This window comes from Lolium perenne, chromosome 7 (genome assembly GCF_019359855.2).
Source record: "Lolium perenne isolate Kyuss_39 chromosome 7, Kyuss_2.0, whole genome shotgun sequence".
In the NCBI taxonomy this organism is placed as follows: Eukaryota; Viridiplantae; Streptophyta; class Magnoliopsida; order Poales; family Poaceae; genus Lolium; species Lolium perenne.
Window position 1 is genome coordinate 252,710,266 of NC_067250.2, and position 13,662 is coordinate 252,723,927.

General features: G+C 39.9%; 1 long non-coding RNA gene across 1 annotated transcript; it reads left to right on the forward strand.

Annotated features, from left to right (window-relative positions):
- Positions 1–11,984: 11,984 nt before the first annotated feature.
- On the forward strand, positions 11,985–12,893 carry LOC127313354 (uncharacterized). The gene is made up of 2 exons (XR_007858913.2): positions 11,985–12,373; positions 12,523–12,893. It is a non-coding gene; the product is annotated as an uncharacterized lncRNA (long non-coding RNA).
- Positions 12,894–13,662: the final 769 nt, after the last annotated feature.

Consider the following 13,662-nt stretch of genomic DNA (forward strand, 5'->3'; position numbering starts at 1 on the left):
AGGAATAATGAAGAAAAACTGAAGAAGTTAAGAACAAATACTAAGATTGAAGAAAGAATCAAAGAAACAAGACAAAGAGAGAAAGAAGAAATAAGAACGAATGACAGAGATAAAAAAGAACATAACACAAATAAGGACTGAAGAATGAAGAAACTGAAAAGAATGGGGAAATAAGAGAAAGGACAGAGAAAAAAAAGGACATGACACAAATAAAAATGAAGATTTCTGCTAGTAGGCAAATGCTACTTGCAAGCACCAAGAAATTGGAGTAGCACCGATCGATCATGTCCAAACTTGATGCAGATTTCTCTATGAAGTTATTGTGAACTTCTAATCTGATATTATGCATAGTTCACATGCAACTAATGTCTAGCAGAAAATAGCCACCCATCATTTAGCATGTCAAGAGTAATACTATTCAAAAGGTAGAGTGTATGAGTATACAAGAAAAACAAAAAAAATCTGATCTTACAAAGCAATGACGGTGACAAAAAATACAGAGGTAAATCTCCAAATCATGTGCAAACAAATATGAAGTACTCACCACAATGTAATTAACTGAGTTGACAATGATGTAGATACAAGGTGAGAATGGCTGATAGGAATTATACAGATCGTCATACATATGAACAGTGATACTAGTCACAGGTTGGAATATTATTTTTCTCAATGACGCGCTTGCAATTATGCAGGTGCATACTGACCTTCGGGTGCACTAGTATTGTCGTTGCAAACATGAGTGGTGACCACATTTTGTCACCTCCATAGCTATTTCTCAGTTCTCAGTGTATTCTTAGTCTGTGGTTCAGTCACCAAGAACCTGTGAACTATAAAAAGCCTGGCCTAACCCTGAAATAAAGAGGTAACTAACTGAGTTGATGTTCATCTACAGACCGTCCTACATATGAACAGGGATAGTAGTCACAGGTTGGAATATTATTTTTCAAAATAACGTGCTTGCAATTATGCAGGTGGTGCGAACGCGAGCGGTGACCACACTTCGGTATCTCCGTGGATTTTGTTCATTTCTCCATGTACTCTTAGCCTGTGCTTCAGTCACAAAGAACCTGCGAACCATCGAGAAGCTTGACCTGAAAAACTTAACAACATCTGGAGATATACAACCTTCACCACTCATAGAAAGAATGCCAAGCAGCTAACATTGGACGACGAAAAAGAACTTGAATAAACTGTGGCACGATACGTTGGAATGAAAGAGCGATGTTTGACAAACGAAAGCTTATGCTTTAGCTGACAAGAGACACTAAGAAACAAAGAAAGCTGACACCTAGACAGACTGAGAAAATTATGTATTTGTTATGAAAATAAGTTATAAAAGGATGTAAGAACTAAGGTGAAGAACAAATGCCAACCCATGTCTGTATAAAACTGTTCTACATTCCATAATCTGAAGAAAAATGTTTTATATTCCCTAAATTGCATAAAACTGATACAACAACACAGATGCCAACTATCAGTGTTTAAACAAACTAGCAGTGTTTAAGTTTTGTCTTAGGTCGATGGATTATGTGCAAAAGATGGACCTTACAAACAAATGCAGTATTTTCAACAGAACACTTACCATTCTTGTTCTTTGCTTTCGTGTAATCCTTAGCCTTTTCTACTTCTGCAGGAGACTTTTTCTGAAGAAAACACTCTTTCTTCTCCAGCATTTCCAGGGTCTACACGTACCACAAAGCACTAAAAATAAGCCACTCTGAATGGATAATATATGATAGTAATTAGTAATGTTAGCATTTGAACTTTACACATAACACATGCAACTCAAAGATAACTTTCTGTCCACCTAAAAATGGCCTGCATTTCTATTCAAATTTAATACTTCATGTAAAATTAGGCTTTTTCTTGGCATAGGATAAGTGTAATACTCTATGCAATGTGTGTACGAATGAATCATCACTACTACAAATAAAGCAGCTGGCAGCGGCTATAATGGTGGAAGTCTCATAGTGTCACCCCGAAAGAAGTGCCTTTTCAGAGAGACTAACAGAAATGCAGCCACCTAGAACCTGTTCTAATATCAAGACTAGATGTGAACCGCTAAAGCCCTTCTGTGTAGCCTTATGGATATACTCATCCAAGGACATACACGATATTATGGAGGTGCCTCACACATTGACTGGCAGGACATTAAAATAGTGCAGTAACAAATTAGAGCTACAAAATCCACTTGCAGCAGCGATGAACAGCTTAATATCGGCATGTATTGCATATCAAAACAGAGTTTGGGTCAGTGGACAGTGGTAGCTGCTCGTGGAAAGAGGGAATCGGCGCGCACAAGAAGCATACAACAAATGAGCCGCTCCCCGCAACAGGCACCAGCGTTGAGAGACGCATGAGATAAAAGAGGGGACGAATCCAGAAACATACCTGACCCGCCGACGGTGCTAGCTCCTCCCGCCTCCTAAATCCGGTGGTCTCCCCGATACCAGCTTTGCCATGGAAGAGCCCGCCGCGGCCTCGACCTCCTACTCGCTCCGGTGACAGATCTTCCACTCATGATCGGTCTGTTCGTAGATCCAGCCCGACTCCTGGCTCCAGTGGTATTCCCCGGTGCCACCTCCTCCGTGGGAGAGCTCACTCCCTTACAGAGACGCGAGGAAGGGAGAACCAACGTGAGGTTGGGTGGATAGGAGGGTGGTTGTACCCCCAGCCCACCAGAGTTCAAATCCCAGATTTGACATCTGTGTGTCTCATAAAGGCGGAATATTCATTCAGTGGGAGGCGACGTTCCCGTCGACAGCGAGGCGCCTGTGGTGACTTCGTCAATTTCAAGATCCAATCCGCCGACTCAGTCTTCCGGAGGTGCTCATAGGGGTAGGGTGTGCGTGTGTGCGTTCATAGGGCTTAAAAACCGGGACCATAAAGAAACCTGGACAACTAGCCGTGGGCGGTGGGAGGAAGACCACGTGAGAAGATTCGTGCCACCGATCGGAATGAGCGGCTAGCGATATGACTTGAGACGAATTGAGATTTCAGCTAGCTGAAAAATAGAAAAAGTGTTAGAAACCTGGACAACTAGCGGTGGGCGGTGGGAGGAAGACCACGCGAGAAGATTCGTGCCACCGATCGGAATGAGCGGCTAGCGATATGACTTGAGACGAATTGAGATTTCAGCTAGCTGAAAAATAGAAAAAGTGTTAGATAAAGATCAACCTCTACCAAGGTTTGTTCGGGACATGAGGTAAACCCAGCGCTCGACGCGTGGCAGCACTTGGAGGCTCCGGCACGAGTACACCCGGCCACTCCTCCCACGTGAGCACAGCCACGCGCGAGTACGGCCGGGCGAGATCGATGAATCTGGCGTGACAAAAATATCACGTTTGCCCCTTCCACTAGTAGAGAAACCCCCCTTTAGTACCGGTTCCAAAGGGACAACTAGCGGTGGGCGGTGGGAGGAAGACCACGCGAGAAGATTCGTGCCACCGATCGGAATGAGCGGCTAGCGATATGACTTGAGACGAATTGAGATTTCAGCTAGCTGAAAAATAGAAAAAGTGTTAGAAACCTGGACAACTAGCGGTGGGCGGTGGGAGGAAGACCACGCGAGAAGATTCGTGCCACCGATCGGAATGAGCGGCTAGCGATATGACTTGAGACGAATTGAGATTACTAAAGGTGCCTCCACGTGGGCACGGAGGAGCCCGCGGGGCTGAAGACCTTTGGTACCGGTTCTAAAGGCTATTTCGTTTAATTTTTTTATCCATTTTTTCTAATTATTTTTCACTCCCTCTTTTCTTTTCACTCCCTATTTTTTTATTTTTTTTCAGAATTTCTAGTATTTTCGTTAGTCTCTAACTACACTTTATCTCTAATCAAATTACTTACCCTTGGTCAAACTTCCCGGTCGGTCACCCATCCTCACACTACTCCCGCACTAGCACACTTAACTTCCGAGTTCCAACCCATTCCACTTCCAAGTGCTTCGTGCGCATGTTGTTGATAGTACTATCATATCAATCCTATTAACATGTTGGTCGATGTCACACTTCTTTATTGTTTAAAATCAAAATAATTATTTTAATAAACAAAAGTAATGATGTAATAATAATGTTGAATAAATAAATAAAACAAATTTTTTTAATTTGTATTATTTTTAACTAATTTTTAAAAAATTAATTTTTTTGCCACACCTAAAACCTGAAAATTTGAAAATCTTATAATTTGCTAAAAGTAATAGTAATATTTTAGTACTCAAAAAATCTTATAATTATTAATTTTAATTTAAAAAATAAAAAACATAAAATTCTAAATTTCTGGAAAAAAAAACTAAAATCTTCATGCTTTCATATTTTCATTTGGAATTTTGAGAATCTAAAAATTGGCTAACCGGGTAAACCCAGGTGATTTCGGATGTAACTTTTTCTAACTATGATTTTGATATATTATACGCATTTTTCCGACGTCGTATGCAAAAATTAATACGATTTTACCATTTTCAAATTTTTTTTGCAAAAAAAGTCAAAATTTAAATTTCTTGATTTCACTGAATAGTAGGTTGCATAACATACAAGAATCTGAAAATATTTTATTTTTTAAATTTTCTATCATTTTCATTTGTATTTTACAAAATCAAAAAAAGGTCGTGGGAAGCAGGAAAACGTTTTCCGGCTGACGCCAACCTTTTAGTACCGGTTCGTGACACGAACCGGTACTAAAGGTCCTTACGAACCGGTATTAAAGACCTAGGCAGTACAACCGGTACTAATGCACCCTTTAGTACCGATTCGTAAGAGAACCGGTACTAAAGGCTTAGACGGAAGCCCCCTTTTCTACTAGTGTTCGTATGCAGCTAGCTAACCTGCAGCTTTTTTTTTGTATTACAAGTATAACATACGAGTATAGTTTTATACAAAATCTGACTACACCGAAGTACGAGTAGTCAAATGCAATTAAATACAACACACAAAGTATATTTCATACAACACACGAGTATAGTTCTATACAGATGATGAGTACAGTTAAATAATACACATGAGTACAATTATATATGAGACACGAGTACATAAGGACGAGTACTACTCATTGAACACATGACTACAATTGCGTATAAAGTATGAATATATTTGCATACAGAGCACGAGTACAATTACAATTGTACGAGTACAAGTACACCTACACGAGCTACACGAGTAAAAGTACGAGCACAATCACGTGCACAAGCAAGTACAGGTACATAAGTACAGTCGCGAACACGAGTAAATACATGTACATAAGTACACTAGCGCACACGAACAAGTACAACTATAGTCGTGTACACGAGCAAGTACATGTACGGTTGCGCACACGAGCAAGTACATGTACGGTCGTGCCACAAAAAAGTACATATACAGAAGTACAGTCGCACACACGAGCAAGTACATGTCTAGAACTACAATCGCGGACACAAGCAAATACAGTTAGTGAGTGAAGAGAAAAAACTGCATCTAATATACTAAAAATAAAAGTACTTATCAGTTGAATCACGAGTACAATTAGGTACACACAACGAGTACAACCATACTAATATTGGAAGTACGGAAAAAAAAAATCCCGAAACCTATCAATATGAGATCTAGTTTGGAAGATCTCGATGCGAAGATTTCAAAAATGAAAATCGTAATTTGGACTTACGGTTCTGAAGATATTTCATTTTGAAAAAATGAATCTCGAAAATAAAGGGCCATAATCTAGCACCCTGCTGTCTTCTCACTCCTCCCTGATCCCATTACGAAACGTGGCAAGCAAAGAGACCATTTTTCAAGGATTTTCTAGCACCACAATAAGCCAATTATCGCGTGCGAAGTGTGTTGCCTTCCCTGCGTGACGATTTCGACCTCCATCGTCTTCGTCTTTCAATCCCATATGCCGCGTCCATCTGCCTACCCCTATTGCTTGTCATGGAATCCCCGGATGGCCATAATATCCTTTCTTCCGAATGGGCCAGCCGGCGTCCAGCCCTGCCGCGCGAGCTCCATAGGTGAGTGCCAAGGAGTTTATTCCCCTTTTTTTATGGTTTTTCTGATTTGAAATGTTCAAATTTTAAAAATATTCAGATTTAGAAATGTTTTAAATTTTAGAAAATCAAATATGTAAAAGCTCAAACTTGTAAACTGTTGTAATTTTAAAAATATTTAAAATTGAAAATATTTAAAGTTCAAACTTGAAAAGGTTCAGCGACAACACAAAAAAACCGATGAAAAAAACCAACAAACTAGCCCCGCCCCTTCCCGGCAACGGGCCGTCTCAGCTCCAACATGTGTGTGAGCGTGCACAAATAGTGAACGCACTAGGTGATAAATAGGAATTCCTGCCAAGACGGGGCAAATCCTATATCCCACTCATATGTATGCTCTGAAGTGCTCCGCTCAAACCCGTGCGCAGATATTCAGGTAGCCTATTAAGTACTTTCACTCTAAAGTATGGCGGGCTTTTGTATGGTTTTTTGTTTTTATTGTTGGTTTTTGTTGTTTTGACTCCTTTACGAAATGTTTTCGTGGTTTTATATTCTTTTATATTTATTTTTCTCACTCACTTGTTTTATTTTATGTATATTTCTGTATTTGTATTAAAATAATTTTATATGTTGTGGAAAAATATTAACACTTTTTTCTTTGTTCAAATAAAATTAATGTCCATAGAATTTTTTTATGTAACATAAATATGATATCGAAAATTTATTCTTTATTTTTTTATTAGTAGTTTCTTATTCAAATAGCATTAGTGTTAATTTTAAAAATTGTTCAAATAACATATGGTTATATTAAAAAGTCAAATAAGATAAATATACCTTTTGAATAAACGTTCACAAACATGAATGTTCACCTTAGAAAATAATTCAAATGTGTTAAATGTTCATCTTAAAAATCATTAACATAACATAATTTTCATATATTAAAAAGTAAAATAGAAAAGAAACAGGGAAAAATAAACCTTCTATTTGGGCTGCATTGGAAGCGGTAGAAGATAGAACCGTCGTGAGCGGAGCGCATTATTCCCGTGAGCATAACGAATAGAATAGAAGTTTCCACAAAACCTTGAAACCTAGTTGAGGATCAACACGTACCCACCCATCGATATATTTTCTTAATGGGTCGTCCCAATAGAAATCTTCTGGACGGGTTTCATATGGTTTTTTCTGGTTTAGTTTTTCCGTGTGGTTTTCCTTTGTATTTCTAGGTTTTCTTTTCTGATTTTCCTTTTTTTTGTTTTTTTTTGTTTTGTTTTCATTTGTCTTTTTAATTATTACTTTTCTTTGTTTTTCAAAATATTAACATTTTCATATTTGAATATTTTTTGAATCTACACATTTTAAAATTTGAGCATTTAAAGTTTTTAACATTTTTCAAAATATTTAGATGTTTAAATCTGAACAATTTTAACTCTATTGTTTTCAAAAATTTAAATTTAATTCTAAACTTTTTTTTTCAAAATTTGTACTTTTAAAATCTGAACAATTCTTCAAAATCATTTTTTTTCGAATCTGCACTTTTCATAAATTCTAAGCTTGTTTCAAAGACGTTTGCTAGGCCAATCCATCATGAGATGCGCATGGGAGTCGAGCCGTCGCTCACACAGCCCTTATATACGGGAACACCCTAGCACCAAACGTAAGTGGTCTGGCCCGATGGGGCTTTTTTCTTTCCTTTCTTTTTAGCTTCAACGACATTATGTTTTCTATTCTTTTTTTTTTCCATTTCTTCTTTTCTTGTTCGCACCTGCACCACCTTCCCCCAATAATTGTTCACGAGGTGCAAAATAACTATTCAAAGTTAAAAATATTTATTCAAAATGTGGGGAACTTGTTCATGCTGGACATAATAATTTTTTATGTAGTGCAAATATAAGGAGGTTCAAAACAATTCTTCAAAACATGTGACAATATATTACCATGTTATAAACTAATTGTCACAGGGGGTTCAAAATAATTTTTTCAGGAGGTTCAGATAAACGGTCTGTAGTTGTGGTATTTTCATACCACACTGTATGTAGCCACGTCAATTTCTATCAATATGTACTTTTATAGAAACACATAAATAATTTCTCATGAACATTTTTGGAACCATAAAAATATTTGAATTTCATGAATAATTGTTTTTAAATGCATAATACTTTTATTTTGAGCTGCAGGAAAATTTATTTTTGAGATTATTACGAAGTTTTGAATTTATCAAAAAAGAAAAAAAAACATTACTCCTCATGGTGTCTAATTCCTGGATTTTTATGATGCGAGAAGTATTCCAAATTTTTAATTGTGCTTAATTCCAATAAATAACTAGAATAACTGATGATTTCATCTCGTGGAATCTCACGATACTAAAACTAGTGATAAAAAAGTTGAAACGAATTGAACTGAATCCTGAAACAGATGAAAGGAACAACCATAAGTGGGCCTAGCCCATAAAGCTCAGGTGCACGCCTACTTTTTTGGGTGAGTTCCCAAAAACGACCGGACACATCCATTGGATCCGACCATGATGGATGTTTGCTTGATGCTGATCGTAATGGCAGTTAAATATAACATGTACTAATTAGGGGCTTCAAATTGACATGTTTTTTCTCCAAAAGGTCATTTGTTTACACATATTTATTTTATTATTCTTATTGTAAATATTGATCTCTAGAACAGGAATAGAATATTAGCCGAGGTAGCAAACATAGTTTGGCTCTGGTGGTTAGGTTCCTTGTGGTGGAACCAACCCACCCAGGTTCAAGTCCTAGACTTGGCATGGGTGTTTGTATTTATCTGGATTTATTTCAGGATTTAACCGGCGCTATGCTTTCAGTGGTAGGTGATGTGCCCGTCAACAGTGAGGTGCCAGTGGTGACTTCGTCAACCTCAAGATATGCCGTCTTAGTCCCTCGGGGGTGCTCATAGGGGTAGGGTGTGCGTGCGTGCGTTCATACTGGTGTTTGTGCGTGCGTGTTTGTGAGCGTCTGCGTTGTACTGTGTTCTCAAAACAAAAATAGCCGAGGTAGTCCGTGGTAACTACTAGTAGATCTGTCGATGCTATCAAAGTCGCTGCTTATATTGGAGTCCGCAGACGACTCGAAGGACATATCGCCAAAGATCTTGACGAGCTTCTTGCTTGTTGTAGACTCGATGAAGCGTGGTGACGAAATTTCCTCGTCGCCCGTCTCGTACGGTGATGACGAATCCAAAAAATCGGAATCAACCGCCGGCGATCCCGTCAAAACCGGAACCTCGAGACGATACGATCCTTGTTTCTCGACACGGAAGTGGAACCTTCCAAACGTCATCTCCATAGGCTCCTCCAAGTACGCATATGAATCCAAACGGGAGGGCGGGTGAGGAAGAAAATCGACTAGATCAGTTTCGATCCGTTTACCTCTATCCATCGCGTTGCTTGCTACCGACGAAGTCGACGATCTTGAACGTGCCATCGAGATCAGCTCCTTATCGCCTCTAATTCCCACAGACGGCGCCAATTGACAAGGGATTAACTTATCAATGCCTACGGATTGTAGACTAGGGTTTATTTGGAAGTAGAGGGCAAGTAGATCTCGAGGGTTTCAGCCGAAAAGTACTCGATGATTAAGAAACTAGGGTTATGTTGACAATGGATTCGATCCTCTCTTTGTCCCTCGACTCCCCCTTATATAGGAGGCAGAGTCGAGGGTACCTTGTTACACAAGATTACAGATTTCGGGAGACTCTCTGAGTTCAACCCGTAAAATTACAAATCTCTATGTTTCCTAATACAATTCTATCTTTCCTTAAAACTAATTGGGCTTTTGAACTTCGTATTCTTCGTCCTTTGGGCCTTCAGTAAATCCCGGGTACTATCTTCGGCAGGCCAATTGGGGATGCCTATGTCAATATGGTTTTGGCCCATGCCTTGAAGCCGCGAAAACAAAAATTTAGAATCTTGGTAGAAAATAAATAACCATGTGACACAATATAATAGTCTCATACAACAGAAAGTGTTTGTAGCTCTCGAGCGCCTTGTAGCTCAATTTTTAAAAGATAAAAATATATTTTTTTAAATCTAAAAATGTTTTGAAAAAATTATCCAGGTAGGGATAGATGACTACTATGTGCGAAAAAAATTTATGTCAAAAGATACATTTTTATGTATGATCTACACAAAAGGAAAACAGGGTAGCAAAACGAGTCCTTTTTTGCATTGTTGGAGCTATAATTTCAAGATTTTTTTTGTGGCCTGCAATATAACAGAAAATGCAATAATACTCATAGGTGCTTTGCACACCAACATCAACAAACGATACCTGCCCGTGGCCCACTATATGTGATGTATTAATTTGTGCATAATATCTTTATCCAGTGAGCAATTATACCGTATATTCTATCATATAATAATATCGCCAGAGTAGGGAATATTTTTCAAACGAAATTTAGTTAAAAATGAGGAAAAAATCTTGATTATACTGTGGAATCATATTAAAACAATTTTTAATTATGCTAATTTTATACCAATAATATTTATACATTTGAAACAATTCTTGGTCAATGAAAAACACAGAAAAATGGGGATGCCTTATTCATTGAAATGGAGGGAGTATCTCGCCAAGCCAAATCTCCCTAATCTTCATCACTTTCTTGTTCATCTGTTCTTCACCAAGCCCATGAAAATCTAGGCCTTTTTGTTACCTTGTTGGAGCTAAAATTTTGTGAACTTTTTGTAGCTTGTGATATAATCGTAATATATACCTAAACTTCACAGATGCATAGAACATGCATGTACATATTGATTCAAACAAAAAAGATTTTGTAAACTTACAAATAACATTCTTTATTTTTGTAAAATTTTGACATGAAAGGACCCTCTCCCTCATGCATGCCATACCAGAGGTCAATGATAAGACTAGTTGATCAATATATTTTTGTAGTGATTGCAGTTTAAATTTATACGGAAACCACAACAAGAATCATGGAACGGGCGGAGTAATATAATGTGTAATGTTGTTAGGTCATACGAAAGTACATTGACCACTATTTTATTTTTACATGTAATATTGGCACGTGGGGTTAGGATTACCCAATGGGTTAATGTCATTTTATTTGGATGCTGATATATCCGTTGTTCCGCCTCTATCAGCTGAGCCAGATAGTTTTAAATGGAAGCTTGCCTCAAGTAGCAGATATTCAGCAAAATCAGCTTATCAAGGTTCTTTCCTAATGGGGAGTATGCAGATAAGATAGTGATATGGAGTAGTTGGGCTCCACTAAATTAAAAGTTGATGTTCCTACCGTTGGCAATCACGAATTGTTGTTGGACAGGGGACAAACTAGTAAGGAGAGGATTTACGGGACCTCCACAAAGCTTGCTCTGCGATCAGCACACCGAGACCACATCGACCACCTTATTGTCCAATGTCCAACTGCTAGATCAATTTGGTTTCAGGGTGCTGGACCAACTTGGGTTCAGAAACTTCACCCCACAATTGGACGATTTGTAGATAGCTTCAGAAATTCGTTGGCAACCCTGTCATCGTGCAGACCCAGGAGAAAGAGGAAAGAGCTGGCCACCCTAAGCATTGCCTATTGTAGGCGACTTTGAGAGGAACAAACAGCATTTTCAAAGACATAACGCAACGGAAGAAGAAGTAATAAGCAGGATAAGGAAAGAATTTCAGCTAGCTGTGGTTTTTGGCTATGCGGGCCGGCAGGAGTGTGTGTTCGGCTAGGAGGGAGCTGCAGTAATTCTTTTGTGGGCCATCATATTTGTATTTGTTCGGATATTTGTTGCACTGTCATCGAATTTCGTTATTGTTCGGACGTGAAAGTTGACTTGTATATAGACGTCCTGTAACTGTACACTAATACGGAAAATAGCGGATATTTCAGACTATGCATGCGTACGTTTCACTCTTAGTCGTCGATCGGCCCGTCCCTTTATCTTTGACGGATCTGCACAGCCAGCAAGTTATCGCCACCTTTGACTAAAACTGTAGACAAGTGAGCACGTAATCGTCATCACGTGCGTATTCGTCAGGTCGCGCCATAGCACAGGTCTTATCTGCAGTAGCGGCATACCTGTATCGCACTTGTAGCCGTCAAAACTGACAGCATGTGCGCCACACGAAAATGTTTGCTCGGTTGCCCGAAAACACCATACGCGCGCGGGCCAACGGGCATCATCTTTTTTTCTTCTCTATTGTGACCCAGACCCACGTCTACAAATACTGGCCTTCGCGACCACCATGAATTCTCATTCACCGAGCAGCAGGATATACACAGCTCGAGCTCGTCACAAGAAGTGCAGCCGGACAAAGTAATTTGCAGGCACCATGGCGTCCTTCGCTAGAGCTGCCCGTTTCATGGTGCTTCTTTTGTTCATCGTCTCCGCTATGATCATGAGCAGCCCTGTCTGCCATGGAGGCCGAGTTGGTTTGTGCTTCGTAACTGTTCATCTCATCCCCTTCTCTTCGTCGCCATCTCGTAATAATTTGCTCCTAGAAACAAGATTCTCGAATAGAATTCTGAATTCCTGAACTTGGTTAGTTCTGACTTCTGACTCCGTGTTTTCTTTTGCACAGGACCAGGAGGTCCATCACCAGGACTAAAACCTAGTGCTGCTGTGGGCTCATCGACCGATGTTTTCCCCCGTCCGATATGTCGCCGAAAGGGATGCCCGGTCCTGCCGCCGAGTGGCGCACCTGCACCGCCTTCCCCCAACAATTGAACCGATCGTTGGACGTCTTGATGCCTGCATGCCCACTGCTTGTACAATTAAATCCACGATCTTATTAAACCGGTAGTACAATAATATCTTCTCGTCTACTTCCATTTCATTTAGTATTAGTACGCTGAATAAATCTTAAGTATGGGTCTGTAGCCTGATGTGAATGTTTGTGTAACCGTGGAACTTCGGTTCAAAACTAATAAAGATGGACAGTGAGTTAGGACACTATGTTTAGTCTTGGCTCCTCACTGGTTCATTGAGCACTCAAGAATTCTGTATTTTCTGAACTAACAAAGAGGGTCAGTGAGTGTGGCACTACCAGGAGTACCTAGGACACTCAATCTACAGGGCCTCTAGCTGCTATTCTACTCTAGGGAAGAGTTAAGCTTGGAATTGAACCACAAATTAAGTTACGTGAATCGAAGCAGAGCCCCTTTTGACACATGATCAAGTACTAGATCCAAGTCACCTTGTATACACCCCTTCCACGCCATCTTCCTTACGCCAAATCCCTTTTCGATTTGATTTCTGCTGTAACAAAACTAGATGACCGTGTCCCACGACAAGGGAATAACCAAGCAGAAGCCTCCGTTGAAGTTGTACTGTGTTCAAAAGCTACACTTAGATAAAGGAAGGGCATGAAGCAAGCCTTGCCGAAGATCGCCGAACGAACACACCTTCGCCACACAACCTTTGGAGAGCTGCTTGTTGTGGGCTCCAAGACAATGTCTTCAAGAAGATCACGACACCGGAGTGCCGCCACAACTCGATCCGAGGATCTTAGATTTTCACCTGGAGAAAGTAGAAAGACGGAGAGAAGCCCCATGACGCCTTCAAGAAGGGGACAGCGTCCGCGGACGTCGCCATCATGGCCCAAATGGGCAAGGGTGTCCCCTCGGTGTGGCCTCTCCTCCCTCTACACAGGGTTAGGCCGTCGAACGATGCCCGAACCACCGCCACAGCACGCTGCTCGCTGCGACCATGTCGCTCGCTC